The sequence below is a fragment of the Gopherus evgoodei genome, chromosome 5 (assembly GCF_007399415.2).
Source record: "Gopherus evgoodei ecotype Sinaloan lineage chromosome 5, rGopEvg1_v1.p, whole genome shotgun sequence".
NCBI lineage: Eukaryota > Metazoa > Chordata > Testudines > Testudinidae > Gopherus > Gopherus evgoodei.
In genome coordinates this window covers 133028979-133051399 of record NC_044326.1, presented here as the reverse complement: position 1 = coordinate 133051399, position 22421 = coordinate 133028979, and the positions used below count along the sequence as shown (strand labels likewise).

Here is a 22421-nt window from a genome sequence, read left to right as displayed (position 1 = left end):
AAAATAGCACATAATATAATTTTTATCAGAAAACATATGCTGAACTACTGCAGCACGGGCAACCTGTAGACTGACATTTCCTAACTTTTAATAAGTGCTTGGCTTTGCCATTTTACCAATATTCATTACATATACAGTGTATATGATATTGAATAAATTATAGTTAACAAGGACATTACTCTTAATATAAAATACACATTTGATGGTTATGGAGTGTAGCCAAGTTAGGATTTCAACAGCAATGTTAAATTCTGACAGATTTTGACTACAAAAGGTTTTGTAGGCCTTTCAAATTGTGCAGAGCATTTTCATTCCATACCTAGGCTGGCAGTGTCCGCACTGCTCCAGATAAAAACCACATATGTTATGTAGGGTGAAACGTTACCCTCTTCTTGGGCTTTAGCTTAATTACTAAAGTGACTCAAGAAAACAAAACATAAATTCCAGCCTAAGCTGTCTCAGGCTTGGTTTACCCTAAAACATGCCTTTGCTGGACCCTAACTCGCGCTCTGTGCCAGAGGGCTATTCCCACCTTTTCTAACATTTGCTAACTGGTTTGGGGCAAGACCAGAATCTAGCCAGCTTATTATAGGGCTGGAAAACAGAAAAAGCTCCTCTGTTCATACTCCTGATCATGTTTTACTAGCTACCCCATCAGATCTGCAGGGGGTGACTGAACCATGTTCCTACCCAAGGACAGCAATGTACATTATTATGTTGTGGTAGCACCTAGGGGCCTCAATTAAGCCAAGGCTTTATTATACTGTATTAATGGTATGTTCAGTCATACAGTATATGTCTAACAGTCCATGCCCAGATTCTCATACTCTTGCAGTATTATTGCGAGTCTCACAATATTTTGTTTTTAAGTTCCCAGCTGCATGAGAATCTCAGCTTATATGGCAGGGAGAGGGAGATAAATTTGTAGCCCTCATGGCTGCAAAGTATGAAAACATTAAGCAAGTGTAATTTAAAGGCACAGAAACCATAAAACAATTAAAAAAAACCTCTTACATTTGTTTACATTTTCATTCTTAATCCAATTGTGATTTTTTTGGGCCCAACTTGTGATTTTTTGAAGGCTGTTCTTCCTGTCCTTCACTGGGACATACAACCTGGGGACAGGCTACAAAGAACAAGGAGGCAATGAGAATGGAGAGTGAGACATGCAGCATGTCAGTTTGCTGATGAATATTTGGTTCAGTACATACAATTGTCACACGCAGAGTATACCAGTTTAATATGAAAACAAAATTAGTAGGAAAAATTGTGTTGGTGGGTACTCTGGCTCAGACCAAGCATAGTATCTGTACTTGCTACACTGATGTTACCGTCAAAGATACCACCTTTCTAGTGGGCAGCAGGCTTTTCCAGTTGTTAAGACCCAGGTGCCGTGGGTTCTATTCCAAGCAGAGCCACTGGCCCCGTGTGTGACCCTGGGCAAGTCACGTCACCTCACCTCTGTGCCTCAGTTTCCCTGTCAACTGGGGATAAAGCTTTGCAGGGCGCTTTGAGCGCCGTAGCTGAAAAGCGCCAGACCCGAGAGCTAGGTGCTGTAGGTTCTGCACGTGCGGAGATCACAGCCCTGAGCCCTCTGCTAGCTGCGAAAATGGGGGCGAGGGAGGGCTGGTGGGTCAGGAGCACCGCTCACGGCCCTGCCCGGGCCCACGAACCAGGAGAAAGGGAAGCGCGGGGAGCCCCCCCCCATTGCTTTCAGCAGGGGGCAGGTTCACGGGGCGGCACCCCCCCCCCGCCGAGGGCAAGAAACCCAGGAGTCCGGGGAGGACAAGGGCTCGCGAGATGCCACCGCTACAGCTACAGAGCAGCCGGCGCGAGGCGGAAATAAGCGTCGGAAGCCCGGCGGCTGGTGCCGCGCGTAATGACGTAGTAGCAGCGTTCCGGCCGGCGCCGCGCGGCGCATGCGCAGCAGAGGAAGGGCGGAAGGGCCCGGCAGGGAGCGAGGAAGAGGAAGGGGGACGCTTGGAAGCCTGAGAGAGGGCAGAGCCGTAGCGGCAGCGCCACCCGGCCCCAGTGACGGCAGCGCCAAGTATCGCGAGAAGTGGCGCGGCGCCGCGCCGGCGCTAGAGGTGACCGAGGCAGCGGCGAGAGCAGCCCCGGGTGCCTCCCGGGCGGGACTGAGCGCGGCCGCCAGCCATGGACAAGGCGGAAGGGGGAGACGGCGGCGGCGGCGATGCCGGGAGCCCCGCGGCCGGGCCGGGTCCCCCCGCGGGGCTGAGCGGCGGCAAGTCCTCGCCGTCCTCCTCCTCCTCCTGCTCGGGCGCGGCGGCGCCGCGGGGGCTGGTGCGGGTCTGCGACCTGCTGCTGCACAAGAAGCCGCAGAAGCCCAAGCGCAGCCGGACCTGCCGCCCGGCCAGCAGCAGCGACAGCGGCGGCAGCGAGAGCAGCGACGGCGGCAGCGAGGAGGAGGAGGACGAGGAGGAGGAGGAGGTGTCCGAGGTACAGGGGTGGCTGGGCTGGCAGGTGCCGGGCGGGGGGTTGCGGCCTCGCGGTCTTGGGGGCTCGGGTGGGAGTTACCGGGAGGACGGGGGGTTGTGGGTCTGCGTTTGGGGGGGCTCGGCTGGCGGGTGCCGGGGTGAGGGGATCGCTGCGGCCCCGCGGTCTGGGGGGGGGCTCGCCTGGCAGGGGACGGGGGGGCTCGCCTGGCAGGGGATGGGGCTGGGATAATCGCTGGGGGGGCTCGCCTGGCAGGGGACGGGGGGTGGGATGATCGCTGCGGGCCCTCGGTCTGGGGGGGGTCGGCTGGCAGGGGACGGAGTGGTGGGGTGATCGCTGGGGGGGGCTCAGCTGGCAGGGGACGGGGGGGCTCGCCTGGCAGAGGACGGGGGTGGGATAATCGCTGGGGGGGGGCTCAGCTGGCAGGGGACGGGGGGGGCTCGCCTGGCAGGGGATGGGGGGTGGGATAATCGCTGCGGGCCCTCGGTCTGGGGGGGGTCGGCTGGCAGGGGACGGGGGGTTGCGGGCCCGCGGTCTGGGAGGCTCGGCTGGCAGGTGCCGGGAGGACGCGGGGATGCGGGCCTGCGGTTTGGGTTGGGCTCTGCTGGTAGGTGCCGGGGGAGGGAGTCGCTGCGGGCCCGGTGTGTTCCTCGGTCCCCCGGTGGCGGCGGGAGGGGGCCGCCCTTTCCCGGCTCACGCTGGGCGGGCAGCGGGGCGCGGCTGCGGTTGGAGGTGGCCGTGAGTAGCACATTTCTACGGGAGCGGTAGCCTTCCTTACGCCGGTTTCATAAGCCGCCCGCTGGCCGGGCAGAGCTCCTCACGGGCGGGAGAGGGCAGCACCGCGCCGCGCTGCGCTGCTCCCGGAGAAGGGACCGGAGCCGAGAGGAAACGCAGGGGTCGGGTTGGGTCGGCGCGGGCGGGGGACTCGCTCTCTGCAGCGGGTCTGGCCCCCCAGAGAGAGGTCGGGGCGCTGATTGCAGCCTCCCTGGGAGATGTGGGGCTGTGCTTTCAGCCCTCAGCATCTGCTCGTTTGCCCTCTGAAAACGGCAGCGGGCGAAGTGGCTTTTGCCGTGTTCAACCGAATCTAGATTCGTTCTTCTTGAAGCCTGCTTCGCCCAGCAACACACACACTGCAAGTGTCAGGGGTGCTGGTGTGGGGCAGTGGGGAGCACTCTTTGAAAGGTGTGCAGGGGGAGGCCTTTCGAAAGGAAAGGTCTTGAGGACCTTTGTATAACCTGGCCACTATTAAGACTGAAGTAGAAAGAGGAGCCAATTTTACATAGGTGCATAGATCATTGCTGTATTTAAGGAGCCTTTAGATTACTATCAGTTTTGCTTAAGGTGCTGGTATTGTTTTGAATGAGAGCCTGACCTCCTGTACCTAGCTGGCCACAGAACCTCACCCATCCACTCCTGTAATAGGCTGTAACTTCTGGTTAAGTTACTGAAGTCCTCTAAACTTGATTTAAAGACTTCATTTTACAGAGAATCCACCATTTACTCTAGTTGAAGCCAGCAAGTGACCCAGAGGGGGCAAAATAAAACCCCAGGGTCTCTGCCAATCTCACTGGAAGAAAATTCCTTCCCCATCTAATCCAGTATTGCACCTCACTAAAAATACCAGAGTACTTGAAGGAAAGGTGTACCTGCACTAACATCTTTTTGATACTGTTTCATGGAAGAAAAGCTTCTGACCTCAGTTTGATCAGTTTGTTTAGACTGATGAAAATTGATAACTTTGTAAATTTTTTCTTTGTATAAATGCAGATGTTTTTGCTTTCTGAAATGTGTAGTCTTTTTGTATCCTTTTATTATTCTCAGGAATATCCTGCCGCAGTTGAATTCATAAACTAATCATAGAGACACTTTTTGGGGTTACCCAATGTATCCGAGATGAATCACTATTCCCTGCTTACAGTGGTAGGGAGCTATCTGTGCACATCAGGAGTTACAGACTGCTGACAGCATAGGTGCCCTGCTCTGAGCTTCACAAGCCTCGCTCTTTCCCATTGTAGGCTACCCATTTACATGCCCCACTTTGTTACACTTGAATGCCCAGTCCCTTATCTTCTGGGCACCTGCAATATATACTGATCCATTGCCTTCATGCAAACAGTGCAACCTAGTTTACTCCTTTCACATCAGTTCAATGCTCTTCATAGACACATCTAAGTCCCTTGTGTTATAGTAAAACCAAACTGAAGTTTATTTAACAGAGTTTGAGATAGAAATTCAAATGAAAGCAAATATAAGGGTAAGTTATTTTTCTAATAAGGTATTTCTCGCACAGTGGTGAGTCCTTGCAGCCCTTGTCCAATTGAGAAAGCTCGTATCAACCTTTCATGAGACACCCTTGCTGCAATTTCTCCTCTAATGGATAACCACCTGGGCCATTTCTTTGGCTCTTGTACAGTTATAGGCTACTGTCTTCTAGCTCAGATGGCCACCTCTTCAGAGAGTTCTCCAGGGGTTTGTTTGTCTTTGTAAGTTTCCACGTGATCCCCACAGTGAACAAAGTGCTTGTCTCCACAGATGTCCATTGTTCTCAACATCAGTTAAATTTGCTCTGAAACCCTGCCTCACCTCAGGTGAAAAGTCTCACTTTAACAGTTTTGCAATCTAATAGCTAGCATTTTACAGATTTCTTAAACTATTTCCTGCACAATCGTTTTTCATAACCATGACAGTCAGCTAGTTAGCTTTTGACAGAGGCCACCATGACCCTCTTCAGTGAAATACTAAGAAAATGGTTGGACATGGATATTGTACCTGCCTGGTTATGTCTGTGTCACAATTATACATAGTATTAAAATATTCTTTTATCCTTGTTTTAACCTGGTTTCCATTCAGTGTTGAGTGTCAGGTGTGCATATTATTGGAAAGGCAAATAAGAGCTAGAGTGCTTAATTCATACTTGTATTTTATATATACACTTACTAATTTTGCTAAGTGGTTTTTCAGTCTTGTAACCTGTTAATTTTAACAGTTGCTTCTTTCTTTTTAAAATATCATTCTTAAAATAATTCATTTATAAGATCTAAACTTCTCACTGTCAGAGTTAAACTACTCTGTTCTTAATAGCAAATAAAATACGGATAAAGTAAGCCTCTCTGGAGATGTTTTGGTTGTAGAGATGAGCTTAATGTATTTATAAGGAGCACAGATTGAGTTTTACCTTAACATCAGTTATGTTTTTGCAGTAGTTTTAAATTAGAATTTTTCTATTTTATTTTCTAATGCCAGATTTAAAGATGAATATGATACTTTAGTGTTAAAGAAACATATTCTGCATCTGTTTCCACAGTAACTGACAGACTCTGACGCAGTGCCTTTCATCCAAAGACTTCATTATGTTAAAAATTATATATAGAGTGGGCACACTTTGTTTCTATTGCTTTGAGATATTGGTTCTGTTGGCATTTCCTAATTTAAGCAAAGGGAATATTGTCTCTTTAACTGGTAGAATCTTTCAGAACTGAGGCATCTTTAAAGTTTGATCACTGTATCTCACTATGGGATCTAAACTTTCGTATATAAATGTATTTTAATGCTAAGAGGTTTAGTTGAATACAGCCAGCATCGTGAGCATCCTGCTGATCTACATGGCTGTAGTGAGCAAAAGAGTGTGAAGCAGTCTTGTGGTGAACTAAGTACCAGACCATGCAAAGTTTAAAGTGGATTGCCTTGAGTACCTGCAGAAAACTTGGCAACTATCTAGTGCTGCACAGGTGATATGCATTTATAGTGTCATAATCTCTCCTCCCCACTGCATTGAAATACACAGTTGCATTTTGCATGGCTGAAGTCTTCTGTGGTCTTAAAGAGTAGCCCCAAGTATAATGCATTGCAGTAGACTAGTTTGGAGCTAACAAAGTGGCTGTCACCCAGCTGTAGCACTATGGGAGGCACTATGGGCAACTGAGAATCCAGGAGCAGTGATTGATCCAATAAAACTTCCAGACTGCAAACACTCTGGACAAAAAAAATGAGAACATATTTAGCCCCTTCTAGATGCTCCCTCATGCTAGTGAACATCATTGTATATTGTATGTATGATGGGATAGGAGAAGCAGAAATGATGGAAAAGCTGAGACATATGTTTTCTACTCTTTGTAATATTAAACCAATCCCTATATTTGCTGATTTGCTTATGGCATGTTAAATAGAGGTCCAACATCAAAACATGGAGAGAGAGAAAAAAATCATTATTCTTATATGATGAGGCAGAGGATAACAGAGCTGGATGCATAGATGAAATTTTGATCATGGAAAGAGCAGTTTGGGAATCTAGACACTCCTTGTCATTATAGTCTTACAGATTTACTTAATCCTGTTCACAATTGCTGAAAAATTCCCAGAGTAGAAATAGAAGTTTGGGTATCCAATAAAGAGAATTTAACATTCAAAGAACTAATTAGGATACATTTGGGGACATGTGATTTCTCCCTTCTTGACAATAAGCTTTTCCCTTGGAAATTCAAGATGCTTGTTAACAGCCAAGGTCTAGTCCTGCTCTCACTGATTTCAGAAGGAAATAATATAACTCGGTAAATTGTGCACAGCTTGATGATCCAAAATGTCCATCGGCTTCTTTAGGTACATGGGATGTGGGAATTTAATTATGGAGAAAGGAGGATCATATTTTATATGAAGTAATAGTCAGTATCTGCTGGGTAGAAAATGTGTTTGGAATCTCTTGCATGGAAGGGAATTTTCTTTAACAATAGTAGAGTGCTTTAACAGACTAAATCTTGATTTTTAAATGTTTTACTCAGCATGCTTGGCTTTCTTCATGCAGCTCTTCTGTGGTGTTTAATTCCTGTGGAAAAATACTCAGATGAGATTCCAGAGTGGTAGCCGACTTAGTCTATCAGCAAAAACAACGAGGTGTCCTTGTGGCACCTTAGAGACCCAAATTTGTTAGTCTCTAAGGTGCCACAAGGACTCCTTGTTGTTTTTTCAGATGAGATTAAATTTTATATTCTTAGCTTGATTAGCCTTTAATAGTTTTTTAGAGAATTCTTAATAGACAAGTGTGTGAAAGCATGCGCACACAGTAGAATTCATTTCCCCTTAATTCCTTCTTTACTTAAACCTCTCATCTTCAGAAATGATCTATACTCTGGTCATTTTAGCTATCACTAGTAAAGTTGAGCTGGTATGCATTAGTTTCTTAAACATTAAACTATTGGAATATGATTTGGTGAGTTAAAGCAACTGATCAGACCTATATTCTCTTAATGTTTGTGGTTTTTTTTTTAAAATATATTTTATTTTCTTTTGTTGGACGGGATTAACAAAACCCTTGGAAAGCTGAAGGAAGAGTGAAGATGGGGTAGGGAAAAGAGGGAGTCTGGAGCATGGAGGAGAGGTAAAATAAGGCTAAGATAAAGACACTGAAGTAATGTTTGGAAGGGGGCTGGAGCAAACAGGCAAATCAGCATGAGGAGAGAATGTCCAGAGGTTGCCGCCTCCTGTCATGTCACCTCCGCCCCCATGGCACAGAATAAAGAAATATAACAGAAGCAAGAGATAGATGTGCTAGTAAGTTACATTTGTGGAATCCCCATCATTGGAGATTTTTAAGAAAAGGTTAGACAACATCTTGTCAGGGATAGTCTAGTTGTCAAGAGGGTGGATGAGATGACCTTTTAACATCCTTTCCAACCCTTCATTTCTGTGATTTTTATTTCCTTTTCCTCAACCCTTTTCCTGTATTGTCTGGTTAGAGTGACTTGATCAGTCTGTAAATACCTAAATGAATAACAAATTAGATAATAGACTCTTCAGTCTAGCAGACAACGATATAAAAAGATGTAAAGGTTGGAAGTTGAAGCTAGTTAAATTCAGACTGGAAATGCAGTGTATATTTTTAACAATGAGGGTAAGTATTTATTAGAACAAGTTATTAAAAGTTGTGGCGGATTTGCCATCACTCACAATTTCTTAACAAAAATTCCCTGTTTTTCTAAAAGATATGCTCTAGTTCAAACAGGAATTATTTTGGAGAAGTTCTGTGGCCTGTGTTATGTAGATTGTAGAAGATCAGTCTAGGTGATCAGTGCCCCCTTAGAATCTATGAACTATAAACGCTTCAGGACAGTGGCTGTTCCTTACTACATATTTGTACTGTGCTTGGCACTGTAGGGACTTGACTGTGGTTAGGGCCTCCAGGTGCTCATGTAATACATCTTAAATATAAAGAAGCAAAACACCAAACCAATTTTTTTTCCTTTTATAGGTCACCTTTACAGGAAGCAATTTTGGAACAAGTGGTTGCCATTATCTCAGGTCATGAATTAGTGAGAAATAGTCTCTCAATGAAACAAAAACATTTGGATTACTCTAAATATGGTTAAGAACTCAGTGTAAAATAATAGGTACTGTACATAAATTTTGGAAGGAGTTGAACTGATTTTTCCTTTTAACTTCTCCATCTCAAATATTCACAACTTGATAGGTGCATGGTCTGGTGAAGGGGGTGCAGGGTGATGTGTTTGAAGCATTAGCTAATGGCCACTGCCGAAAGTGTGATGCTGGACTGCATGGATATGGCAAATGTTCTGTTTTCTCCACCCACCAATTAAGAAGTAAACGCTTAAACTTTTTTCAGCATACAGAATGAAGACTTTACATGAGAGAGCTGTTATCTTCTCTTATGGTCAGATTCTGTCTTCAGGTGTGCATATATATTTCCCATTTGTTTAGTGGTAGATCAGTATGTTTGCCGATGGCAAAATGTATCCCTTAGTTTTTTACAATTGTCATGAGCAGTAGCAGTACATTTTCTAACCCGACTAGAATAATTTAGCATTTTTCCTATAATAGCTATGTTTAATATAGGTCTACTCTGATTTTGTTTACTGTAGTCTCATGATCTGTGTTAAAGGGTTGTATTTACTAATTTTGCTAGAGGGGAATTTAATCTTTTGCATATGTGGCTGGTAAATTGGAATTGCATTGCACTTGGATCAGCAGATATATCAAAGAAATCTTGAGTATCCAGGCAACAGTGCTGTAACTACCGAGAATGTCCCTTTAGCAGAAAGAAATGCACTGTAAATAGACTGTATATTGTAGTGGATGAAAATAAATTTTAAGAAAAATTAGACGTTTTCAGATTAAGCGTGTAAATATTTTTATATAATTTATGTAACTTTATTCAGACTATCAAAAAGCTAGTTAAGCAACTGGTAAAGTTTTCATTGCCTAACTGGAATTTTCAGTATTTTTTTCTGGCATGTAGTGCAGGGCAGTGCTTCAGTGTTCTGAATTAGATTGTGAACTTAGTTACAAACATTTGGCAGCTATAACATGTTTTTTCTTCCATCTTACTAATATTGCCAACGTGTTCTTTAAACTGGCATGTGGTGGATGGAGTTTGACAGTCAGTGCTTTTTCCGTGTCACATGCCATATGGTAGTTCAAAGATCTGTCTTCCAGACTTCTTAGAAGCATGGCTGTCAGCAGAAAGCTATATAGATGTAATATTTGTGTGAAGAGCAAAAGTAAAATAGACAAATTAAAGTTATTTTAAAAGATGAAGCTCAGAGTTCTACATTTGAAGTTGTAATATCCTGTTTAATTAAGAATGTCCTTGTTCATTCCCGATTTCTTCATGAAATGAATTCACAGTCCAAGAGTGTTTGAGTAGTGGTTCTTTAAAATGTGTTAATGTTTTAGTTTATCAAAAAAGTGCATGTATGTTTCTGATGTCTCAACTATTTTGCCTTGGCTAAGCTATGTAATACAACTAAAGCCAAGAAACAGAGCAAACCTGTAATTATCTATTCAGTACACCACTTAGTGCATAAAGATCAAAAGTATTTGTATGTGTTTTGATTTTATTTCACGTGTTGCAGTGAAATAAACTTGAATGGATCAGAGAGATTTCAACCATTTTACATTTAATATCGGAGGTGGGGTTGGTGGGGTTTTTTTCCTCCAAATTCTTAAAACATATTTGAACATTTACTTTGCATTAAACAAGACTTCTGCTGTAGTTCTTTCCTGAATCTCAAATTATTCTTCATTAAAGTTTAACTTGTTAGATCAGTTTTTCCTCCCTGAGGAATCTCCTTATATTAAGTTGTAGGCTTTCTGGTTTTGAACTAAGTCAGTTTGCTACTGGATTCTCAGATGGATCCAGCAATGATTAAGGATTATATTTGGGAATGCAAATGTACAGGAGTGCTTTAGGGCATGCCTACAAAAATGGTATTTGTATAACCTTTTGAATGTTCTTCCTGCATTTTGACTTGGCCTTGGTGAAAACTTAAGATTGCAACACAGTACAAAATTTGTTTCTCCTAGATGTTCCGGCAGAGAATGTGCCAGTAAATTACCATAGGAAGAGCTCAGTGTTCTCATCCACTAGTTGTAGTGAGCCCTGATTCCGCAGTGACTTGTGTGAACTGGAGTGTCCTCCTGTACAAAGCTCATTGCAGAATTGGCACTGGGGCCCTGATCCTGCGAATACTTAGCCACTTGAATCCATTGAGTTCAGTGGGGCTATTCGTGTTTTTAAAGTTAGACATGTATGTAAATCTTTGCGGGATTGGAAGATGATGTTTAGTGGAGTTAGAATTAGGAGGGGCATAAAAGCACTCTTTTTCTTGTGATCTGGTTCTTGGCCTTCAAGTCAGGTCTTAGTCTAGGGCTTTGGAGCTGTGCTCCAGCTCCAGGCAAAAGCCTGAAGCTCCACTGCTCCAGAGCTGCTCCGCGCTCTAGCTCTGGGCTCCGCTCCAAAGCCCTGTTGTCTTCATGTATGGATAAAATACAGGTCTCTCGCAACGTACGCACATTTAATATGCGCAATTTCAACTTTACGCTTATGGCCGGAGTGGGGGGGGGGCATGGCCTCAAGATTTAAAGGTCCTGGGGCACCAGCTGTGTCTGGGAGTCCCAGGGCCTTTAAATCACCCAGGGGGCTCCCAGCTGCAGAGGTGGCTGGTAGCCCCTGTGACAAACTAAAGGGCCCGAGGCTCCAGCCACCATAGAGCTCCGGGCCCTTTAAATGCCAGCCCCAGCCCAGCTGCCAAAGCTGTGGGCAGGATTTAAAGGGCTCCTCTGGGCTCCCCAACACAGCAGGAAGCCCAGTGGAGCCCTTTAAATCCCGCCTGCAGCTCCGGCGGCGGGGAGCCCGGGGGAGCCCTTTAAATGCCCACCCGGCCCGACCGCCAGAGCCGCAGGCGGAGTTTAAAGGACTTGGGGATATAATTTTGACTATACACGGTTTTCGCTTTATGTGATAACCGCGGAACGGAACCCCCGCCTAAGATAAGACTTGCATGTAGGTACCTAAAAAAGAGAGATGGAGGAATGAAAGAAACTGCTGAGTATTAATAAACTTTATAGAGAACAAGCAAGAACAAACCACAATAACACTAGTTTACTCATAGTCAAATCCCTCAGACCCATTTGCTCACATCTGTGCAGACATGTCTGTTCCTGTACCATCCTCCCATGTTGCTGCCACATCCACAGCTTTGCATTACTGTGCTGTCTTGGTTCCCAGCAGCCTCCATGCTGCTCTGCTACTTTTCCTGTCTCCTCTGTTTATGCTTGCTGACATTTCCCCTTGCCCCAGTATACTGACACACCTCTTGCCAACACTACTTCACCCCTTCTCGTTAAGAGGTGAAGAAAACCAAACTTAGAAAACTCTCCCCCCGCCCCCACAGATAGTTGCGTGAGAGCTAAGGTTGCTCATTTAATCATTATATTGGAATTGCAAAAGGTTCAGGAAAGGGCAACAAAATTTATTAGGGGTATGGAACAGTTTCTGTATGAGGAGAGATTAATGAGACTGCAACTTTTCAGCTTGGAAAAGAAACAACTAAGGGAGGATATGATAGAGCTCTATAAAATCACTTGTGTGGAGAAAGTAAATAAGGAAGCGTTATTTACTCCTTCTCACACACAAGAAATAGGGTTAACCACATGAAATCAATAGGCAGCAGGTTTAAAACAAACAAAGGAAATATTTTTTCACGTAACGCACAGTCAATCTGTGGAACTCTTTGCCAGAGGATATTATGAAAGCCAAGAATATAACAGGGTTTAAAAAAAAAAGAACTAAATAAATTCATGGAGGATAAGTCCATCAATGGCTATTGTCAGGGATGGTGTCCCTAGCCTCTGTTTGCCAGAAGCTGGAAATGGGCGATGGGGGATGGATCACTTGATGATTACCTGTTCTGTTCATTCCCTCTGGGGCACCTGGCATTGGCCTTTGGTCTGACCCAGAATGGCTGTTCTTATTTATTAGTATCACTGTAGCGCCTAAGCAGTTACCAGGACTCTGTTGTGCCAGGTGCTGAACAAAAAAATGGTCTCTGTCCCAAGAGAGTATAATCTAAATATAAGACATGAGACAATGGGTAGATATAGACAGCTGGAGTAGAAGGAAGCAGATGATACGTCAGCATGATAGGCTGTGGTCTCTGCACACAGTACCGAGCTGTTGTCAAGTTTTTTATAGGCATCATGGCAAAACTGTTGTGATGAATTTGAAGGTGGATATGGAAGTAGCTTTGCAGATGGTTATGGGGAGCTCCTCCCTTGTGTGAGGGGCTGCATGGGAAGCTGGCAACATGAGCCAATAGGAGGTGAGCATCAATAGCTTGATAGCAAATGATGATAAATAAGGTGGTGATAGACTGTGAAGAGTCTCGAAAGTGAACACAGGTAGCTTATGTTTTGATGCGATAAAGAAAAGGCACCCAATGGAGATTTGTAAAGAGAGTGTTGACATGATCAAAACAGTGGGCTAGGAAAATAATCTTTGCAGAAGCATTCTGAATGGATATGAGTGGGGCAAGATTGCATATGTCCAGTCCAGAGAGATGAATGTTGCAGGAGTCCAGACCTGAGGTGCTGAGAGCTTGGACAAGAGTTGCTGTATGGCTAAATAAGAAAGCTCAGGTGCACATATCAATACAATCAGTACAAACCAGGGAAATCACCTGGTAAGGCAGCAGTAGCATCCACAGCAACTAGATTCAACATGTTGAACAGAACACCCAAACATTTTTGCAGCTCCACAACAAAGGTTCACTCTGTTTTTACAAACAAGCGCACACAATGCATATAGCCAAAAAACCTTAACTCTTACCTTGGACTTTCTCTTCTTCAAATAACACTTTCACTACGCAGCACATTTTATATAGGGAATACATTCATCTATGTGAGGCCAGAGTTAAGGTTTTTGGTTTTAGTTTGACTGTAAGGAATTCAGTAGAAAGAATAAGACAAGAATTATGTGATCCTCTGCTGTTGTTTTTTTCATGCTGATCATACTGATCTTTACTGGCAGTAAGAAATGTGTGCTGGAAATACACATGGGAATTTTCCACAGGGATATAAAGAAATCTGGAGAAAGAAATCACAGAAAAAATGTAGGATTCCTTTAGTCTTATTAACAGCAAAAAAACCAGAAAAAGAAACGTTTCCTAACAGGAGCAGTCCTTAAAATGTTGAACAGTCTAATACGGCTACTTCAGTGCTTGCTTATTAAAGGTGGTCAGTGGAATAGCTTTCAATAAAATTGTTTTGGGAAATCTGAGTGGAGATTTGGCTGGTTTTCTGTGGCAGACTCCCTGTTTTAAAAGCTTTCAAATCATTGTTACTGGCAGATGTATTACCCCCCCCCAGTAGATCAAATGTCTTTGGTATTGTCCAATTAACTGCATAGAACAGGCTTTGCTAGAATTCATTGCTACTTGCAGAAGAGAATAAGTATACTCTTACTATCCCAAGTGGGATGGGTTTTATATTAATTTCTCTCCATGCAGGCAAAAGGGATTTTTTGTACGTTCTGAGCTAATAGGTAGTACCTGATTTGATCTAGACTACATTAAATCACTTCTGTCTCAGAATAGTCCCCTGTCCTTTTTCTCCTTAACTAAATTTTTGAAGGTTTCCTTGGATTAATATTCTTATTACAAGGGCAGGAGGATAGGGGAGAAGATGGATCCAGCATAGAACAGTAATCAGCGCGGTAGAGAGGAGCAAGTATTAGTGGTACCATATGAATAATGTCAAGTATTAGAGGGGTAGCCGTGTTAGTCTGGATCTGTAAAAAAGCAGCAGAGAGCCCTGTGGCACCTTATAGACTAACGGACTACATCTGTTAGTCTTTAAGGTGCCACAGGATTCTTTGTTGCTTTTTATGTGAGTTAATAGTATTCTCAGTAAAGAATTTATGCAGCACATGCTACAATGTGTACAACCTGCCTGGTGTGATGAGCTCTGATGGAGATGAAAGGACTATTGCTTGTTTTTCTTTTCCTTTTTATGAAGAGACAGCTATATACTTAAGCATGTGACTGATGTTTGAAGTGTTATCTACGATCCAAGGGAAGGGTATTTTTGACTCGAAACTGAAATACATCATCTGTTGCAAAGCTAAAAAAAAATTCTCTAGATTTGAAGGAGTAAGAAAGACCTTAAATATAGATTGTAAACACTTTGGGGCTGCGACCCTGTCTACCTCTGTTTGTGCAGGGGATCCAATTGTGATTGGGACCTCTAAGTGCTGCTGGAAAAATACCTCACCCCAGAAAGGAGATAATTCATCAGCTAAAATGATCTCAAATTAGTGTCTTATTTTTTTTCTTGAGAGAGGTCTCAAACTTCAGCCAATGCCTAGGAAAAGCTTGTTAATAGACATTTATAGGGATATTAGTCAAAATAGGATGGATGTGATCAAATTTCAGAAAACAGTCAAATGTATAATATTGCGTATTGAAATAGGGATGGCACACTCCTGGGGTTATAATGACCTTGGTGCCTCAGATGAGCTCTGTCTTGGCTATGATGCCCTAATACATCAACACGCACACGATTCCACGTACAGTAAGGGCAAGTCTATACTAGAGCGCTACTGATGCAGCTGCACGGCTGTAGTGCGGCTGGTGAAGATGTGTTATGTCAGTGGGAGAGTGCTCTCCTGTTGGTGCTGTAGGAGCCCAACTTTACCCACTATTTTTTATAAATTTAACAATGTAGTTAAAATAGTAGCATCCAAATATTCTGGCACATCACTCATAAATTATACTAAGAGTATATAGGCACCTAAGACAGAGTTTCAAAGTTGTTGAACAACCAGTAGTACCTATTGATTTCTGGATGACAAATCTTTCTGTACTTAAATTATGATCTCCTTGTCTCATCAGATGTAGCTTGAAGGAAGCAAACATAGCAATGAGTGTAGATTGTCACTCAGTAGTTGAGAATTTAGGATAGATTGTCCCTAAGTAAATACAATCCATCAGAAGTATTTCAGCTACTTCTGTGACCTTGCTTCTCAATGGAACTCCAGCTCATCTCCTGGTATTGCCGATATCCGATGATATGTTCTAAATAGATGTCCCTTGAACACCACGAGTTGCTGCATCAGCAAGGCATAGATTCCGCATTCCCACAACGCTTGCTCATTACTGGGATCCCATGTGCCCAGGGCTCCGATGATCAGCGCAGAAGTGAATTGTAACCCAAAAGCCGCCAAAGTTTATCATTTTGGCAAAGCAACTCCATCATGCTGCGCATGTAGGCAGAGTAGGTGTGCTTATGCAAACACAGTCTGCTCTTGAACTCTCTTTCCCCAGAATATCACTAGATGTCAGGGGAGAGCTCATTCAAACTCTGCTTACATATAGGTGCACTAAGACAATCAAACTGATTATGATATAGATCAGTGACAGTTTTGTCTTGGTGAAACTAAAAAATGCCTTAGCCTTAATTATACAGTGTGTGTATGGTCATGCACTGTCCACAAAAATTGTATGTTACAAATGCCTGAGAGAGACAATACTGAAGCAAATCCTTTCCTCTTCTCGATAAACACTCAATTCTGTGTGTTGCTCAATGCCTCATGGGACTTGATCTGATGGTTATAGATGTTACGTACGCAGATAGGAGGTTTGTATATGAAGATACGCTATGTCCAGATAATGAAATTTTGTGAAAAGTAAGTTTAGTGTGAAGAGGCATCATGCTTAGTGTTTTAGAATGTGAGTCTGAAACCAATTATACAATCATTCTGTACTCTACTCCACCCATAAAAGAGGAGAATAGGAGGGAAATGACGACATCTCTCTGGGAAATAAGTTAATATTCATGATCGTAAATGTGATTTTTTTTCCCCCCAGATGTTTGGAGGTTTTATTATAATAACATTAACTTGCACTTTCCTATCTTTAATTTTTTTAAAAGTTCCTGTTGTCTTGACTCTGACTTCCTACCGTTGTACTGTGTATACTTTTTTAAATAACTCCAATTTATCTGCACTTTCAGCCTGAACTCCAGTTTAGCCATTATTTTTGTCTGGTGGTAACTTCTGTGTGAAAATGACTAGAGGGATAGAAAGCCTGCGTTATGAAGAGTTTAGAAAGACTGTAACTTGTTTGCTTAGAGAAAAGATGAAAATGGGATTATAGATATGCAATAAAATTAATGGTATAGAGAAAGTATATAAAGTGCCTCTTTTGTGCACCTTTATTTGAAGTATCATGTAATAGCCACAGTCCGAGACAGGTCTGAGACAGAATACCCGATAAGTTGGTCTTGTGGCTTGATGTGGTATAGCAATTTCTTTCTTTTTATTTGGTGAGATTTTGCTCTAGGAGGATGTTTGCACATTTGGACTAAATGCACTCATTACTACTTGGTCTCTGTCAGTTTTGATGGTGGTACTCTGTCCAAATGCTGGCATTCCTAAGATACTGAGGGAGTTAGGATCCTTACTGGTCTATTTTATTCAAACATAACGGAAGAATGACCATATTGGGTCAGACCAGTGGTCCATTTAGCCCAGTGTTCTGCTTCTGACAGTACCAGCATCAGATGTTTCAGAGAATATGAACAAAACAGCGATTTTGAGTGATCCATCCCTTGTCATCCAGTCCCAACTTCTGGTAGTTGGAAGTTTAGGGACACCTGGAACATGGGGTTGCATCTGACTTTCTTGATGAATAGGCCCGTTGATGGACCTTGCCTGCATGAACTTACCTAATTCTTTTTTGAACCCAGTGAATACTTACAGCTTTCATGACATCCCACTGAATTCCACAGATTGTATTGTGTGAAGAAATATTTCCTTATGTTTGTTTTAAACCTGCTGCCTGTTAACTTCATGGGGTGACCCCTGTTTCTTGTGTTACATAAAAGGATAAATAACACTTTCATATTCACTTTTTCCACACCATTCATGTTTTTATAGACCTCTATCATATACCCCTTAGTCATCTCTTTCCTAAGATGATCAGTCCCCATCTTTTTAATCTCTCCTTCTATGGAAGCTGTACCCCTAATAATTCTCATTCCCCTTCTCTGCATCTTTTCCAATTCTAATATATCTTTGTTGAGATACACTCAGTATTCAAGGTGTGGATGGATTTATATAGTGACTTCGATATTTTCAATTATATTACCCATCCCTTTCCTAATGGTTCCTAACATTGTTAGCTTATTTGACTGCTGCTGCACACTGTTATAAAATTACCTTCTTTACCAGCCTTAACATGCATGTACTGTAGTTGCATCCTTTAAGACTAGATCCAGGCCACAATTCGAAGTAATTGTCCAGCAACTTTTATGTATATGTGTAGCTATCTGCAGCCTCTTCAGAATTCCTCAAATCTAGACGAAGAGGATAAACTGAGCAAGCCTTATCTAGTATTCATCATAGTTAATTCCAGTAATAGGAAGCACATGTACACATCAAATAGAATACAGAAAGTGAAAACTCTGTAAATCACACCTGAAACTTGGGATTTCTAAACTTGAATTAAAAAGTTTCTTTGTGTAAATACTTGTTTGTGTGCACATGTGCATACTTAAAAGTAAAAATAGAACTTTATTTGCACTATTCACAAGTTCAACTCAACATGTATTAAAATCTCGAGTTAAACAGAGGCAAAATGTGTACAGTAAGCTTGAAGAAAACTATCAAAATATTAGTTATGCAACATTCAAGACTGAGTTAGCTTTCCTGAAGTTAAAAATAGATTAATCCTGTATTCTTTTCACTTTGAATATAACATGACAAGTGATCAGTATCATAAATACATTTCCCTGATTGTTGATGTTTGCATGGCTATAGAAGAGGAATATCTGTGTTCAGACCTGAGATTAATTCTTGACATAAGAATTTTTTCCTTTTTCACACATTTGACTGTTTTAATTTCCCACCTCCTCTCCTCAGAAGAGACACTGTATGCAGAACACTTGGCAAAGTTTTCTTAAATGAGTCAAAGGAAGGATTTGGAGGGAGTTATTGGATAAGATATTTGTGCAGATTTTTCAACATAAACAGAAGTTTTATCTAGGCATCTTGTGGTATGTGTGCTTTTTCCATAGATAGGAACTTCCTAGTGAATCTCTACGATATCTAATATATCAAGTGTGTATAAGGAAAAAAGATCTACAGTTTTTTTCCATTGACTTTTAGAATGTTAGAATTCCATGGCTATTAAATTTCAAAAATTTTAAGTATTCTTATATTCTTTTATTCAATGGTGACCCTTAAACATTCTCCTGCCTGCTGAAATATTTCCTTTTTAGTCTCATTAGAATCTTGCTTTTTCCTCTCTCCTGCCAAAAAACTTTTTTTTTTTTTGGTACCTAAACAAAGTTCTAATTTATTAAAGGAGATTTATATATTCTGAGTGGGATTTTTGAAAGCGCTCAGTGTTGGCCTGACTCTGTTCCAACTGTTCAGTGGAAACAGAGTTGGGCTAAGTGTTGTCTTTGACAGGCGTAATCATTTTTAAAATTTAAATTGTACAAGTTAATTAGTTAAAAAAAACTATCAAGAAAAATATTTACTGTTCAGCTGCTGTTTTTATTGAACTAATGTTGGAGTGTATGAGACAGTTCTGAAAAGGTAGGTAACAAATTGGAAAGGGCTTTTTCTGTCAGAGCTGTTGAACTTTATAGTTTCTTAAAATGTCTTGTATTTATGGAGAAGCTCTAAAATTTTAAATCAGAATATTTATTGGGATAAGTAAATTGTTCAGTTCGAAAGTCACAACATTTTCCAGTCTCATAACTACAAAGATCACATCCTTGTTATGCAATCAAAGCTGGCAGGGGAAGGGCAGTGGCAGAGGGAAGAGGCAGCAGAAAAGTCAGATCAATGGTAACGTGTTCAGTCCTGAAGAAGTCTGTTCACTGTGTGCGTGTCATGTCACTCCACTGAAATGACAAAGGAGGATAGTTATAAGACACTTCAAAGTATTTGCATGCTGTTTTCAAGCAAATGAAAAGGATGGTCTTGTGTTTAAGGCCCTGGACTGGGACTCCAGCAAGTGGATGTAATTACCAACTGTCCATCAGATTCCGTATGTGACCCTGAGCAAGTCACTTAATGTGTCTCAGTTCCCCACATGTAAAATGAGAACGGCTGTAATAACTTTCTCTTGAGTTAGATTGTAAATGCTTTGAAGCAGGGACCCTTTTATTGTGCATGTATACGTTGCCTAGCACCACAGGTCCCTAATTTTGGCTCGGGTCTCAAAATGCTACCATAATACAAATAATTACTAATAGGTGAGTGGGATTGAAGTATGTTCTAAAGGCATTTTTACTTAAAAGTAATGGTCCCCAGATACATGAACATATGCCCTCTGTCTGTTTCAATCACCAACCAAAGTGGTGATGAGCATAACTGTGCAGATATCTTTCTGAAGCTGCAACTGGATAAAAAATATTTCAGCATGATAGTGGTAAATTTTCATGAGCCTCTTTCAAGCGTCTATTTGTACATATCCAAACAGTTTGTCTGCATATGATTATTTTTGACAAGTGCAAAATTATTTGAGGGCACTCCGAAAACAGGCATCAGTGGGTGCACTTTCATTAAAGTTTATACTGGTACATACAGAAATTGTACCTGCAGAACCCATTGGATTCAGTGTCTGTACATCTGTGAAGTGCAGACGTGTATTTGCACAGACAAGGCAACACTTGGAAACAAAAGGCGGGTTCTTTAACAGAAATGACTGGAATGTGTGTTTGTACTCCATAATTTTCAATAGATCCTTCCTTATTGTGGAAATGTGCAACTTAGTTCCGTCTCTGCAGACATTGTTTCACTATATTAATTTACAATCAGAAAACCTGTTACCTAACAGTTCTGTTGTTAACCCACTTTTAGTGGTTTCAGTAGGCGGTATTTGATTTCCTTTGTTTTTATAATTTTGATGAATATATCCATGTTTATTTTTAAGCTTTTAATTTTTTTTATCAAATTAAATTTAAACAGTTGTGTGAAATTATGGAGTTTAAATTTTTCTTTTTTATTTTTATCAATTTACATTTTCGAAGTTGCAGGAATTTAGGGGAGGCAGACAAATTATTTAATGAAAGTTGAAATTGTGATTCAAAGAGTTAAAACTTTATAACAGTTAAAACACACGTGTTTTATTAATGGAAATATTTTTAATCAGTTTGTATACAGTAAAATAATATTTACTGATATTTTACTGTTAAAAATATAATTTCTCCAAGCCTACTTAAAAACTAACATATAAATGCATTTCATAGTGCTGTTTATAATGAATGTTCTTGAATAAGCATTTTGAGGTTAACTCAACAATGTTTGATGATACTGTAACATAAGAAAACAGATAATGCACATGTATTACGTTATAGTACTGTGACTCTAAATCCTAATGTATTTTTTTAAACAGAGCCTGTCTCTTTACATTAAAATCTGAATAAAGATAATTTATTAAAAGTTACAGCAAAAATCCTCTTCCTCTGATGGTAATAGTGAATTGTTCTTAATACAGAAACAGTTCTGTTCCACAGTATGATGATGATCCTTCCAAAAATATTGAAATGATTAACCACTTCAGTGTGCTTAACCACTTCAGTGTGTGCAGCATGTGCTCTAATATCTATCCTGTCTACAAAATGAGACCTCTTTTATATGTGCTGTTAAGTAGACTCTATCTGCCTTTTGTTATCATAAGTAGTAAATATTTAGTACAGGCCTGGTGTCTTTTATTTCAAAACCTCAGAATTCTACCTCACTGGAATACAAGTAGCCTCTTTCAGGCTGTACCTGTTTTGCTTACTTCACTTGTATAAGAAAAGTGAGAAGAGAAATTAAGTTCCACACTGTACAGTGTTAATTTTTTTTTTAAATTAAGAGAGCTTAAAAGCCAAGGCATGAGTGGGTGATCTAGTCACAGGCTTTGTAGCTCTTTCAGAACATTCCTTTCAATGCATGAAAACATTGGAGCTGAGATCTCGACCTAGAAAACAGCTTCTCTTCTAGCGACTGGATCAACCAAAAGTGGGAGATCTCCAAGTTTTAATTCTAGGTCCTGTCTCTGGTGTTAAAAGAAATTGAAATTGAACCTATAATCCAGCTCATTAAAACCCCATTATCAGAGGATTTCATACTCCTAGAGTACGTATTGGGGGAGAGAATGGTATGGGACTGGAATTGCCAAGACAGGTGTTTAAAAAGGTCTGTATGTTTGAGAATCTTAACCTGGTGTTCAGTACAATAATCAAGACACAGTGTACTCTGTTAAATTGCACTGAACTTTTGTTGTAGGATTCCTAGATTCTGCTATACTTTGGAAATTATTTCAGGCTGTCTGTGAATTCTGGATGTCAACACTGCATAATGTCACCCAGCTTACCATGAGGTCAAAATATTTCCTTTAATGAAATGTGAGAGTCTGGAGCACATATCTGCAGCAGTGTGTGATTTCAGTGACAAAGTTGCTATCCATAGAACAGTGGAGAACACAGTAATACCCATCAGAAGTATTTACACATTGAGGCTTCTGTGGAAACATAAATTTACTTCCTAATAATACCATGTGAGATAAGTAGTGTTGCTATTTTTTTTACAGATGAGGAAAATGGAGGCATGAAGTTAAATACAGCACCATCAAATTTGCTCAGTCACTGAGCAGAGCTTGGATTAGCATTTTAGCCCCTAA

General features: G+C 41.4%; 1 pseudogene; it reads left to right on the top strand.

The window, feature by feature from the left end:
- The first annotated feature begins 2154 nt into the window (after positions 1–2154).
- LOC115652706 lies at positions 2155–22415 on the top strand (annotated as a pseudogene).
- The last annotated feature ends 6 nt before the right edge of the window (positions 22416–22421 follow it).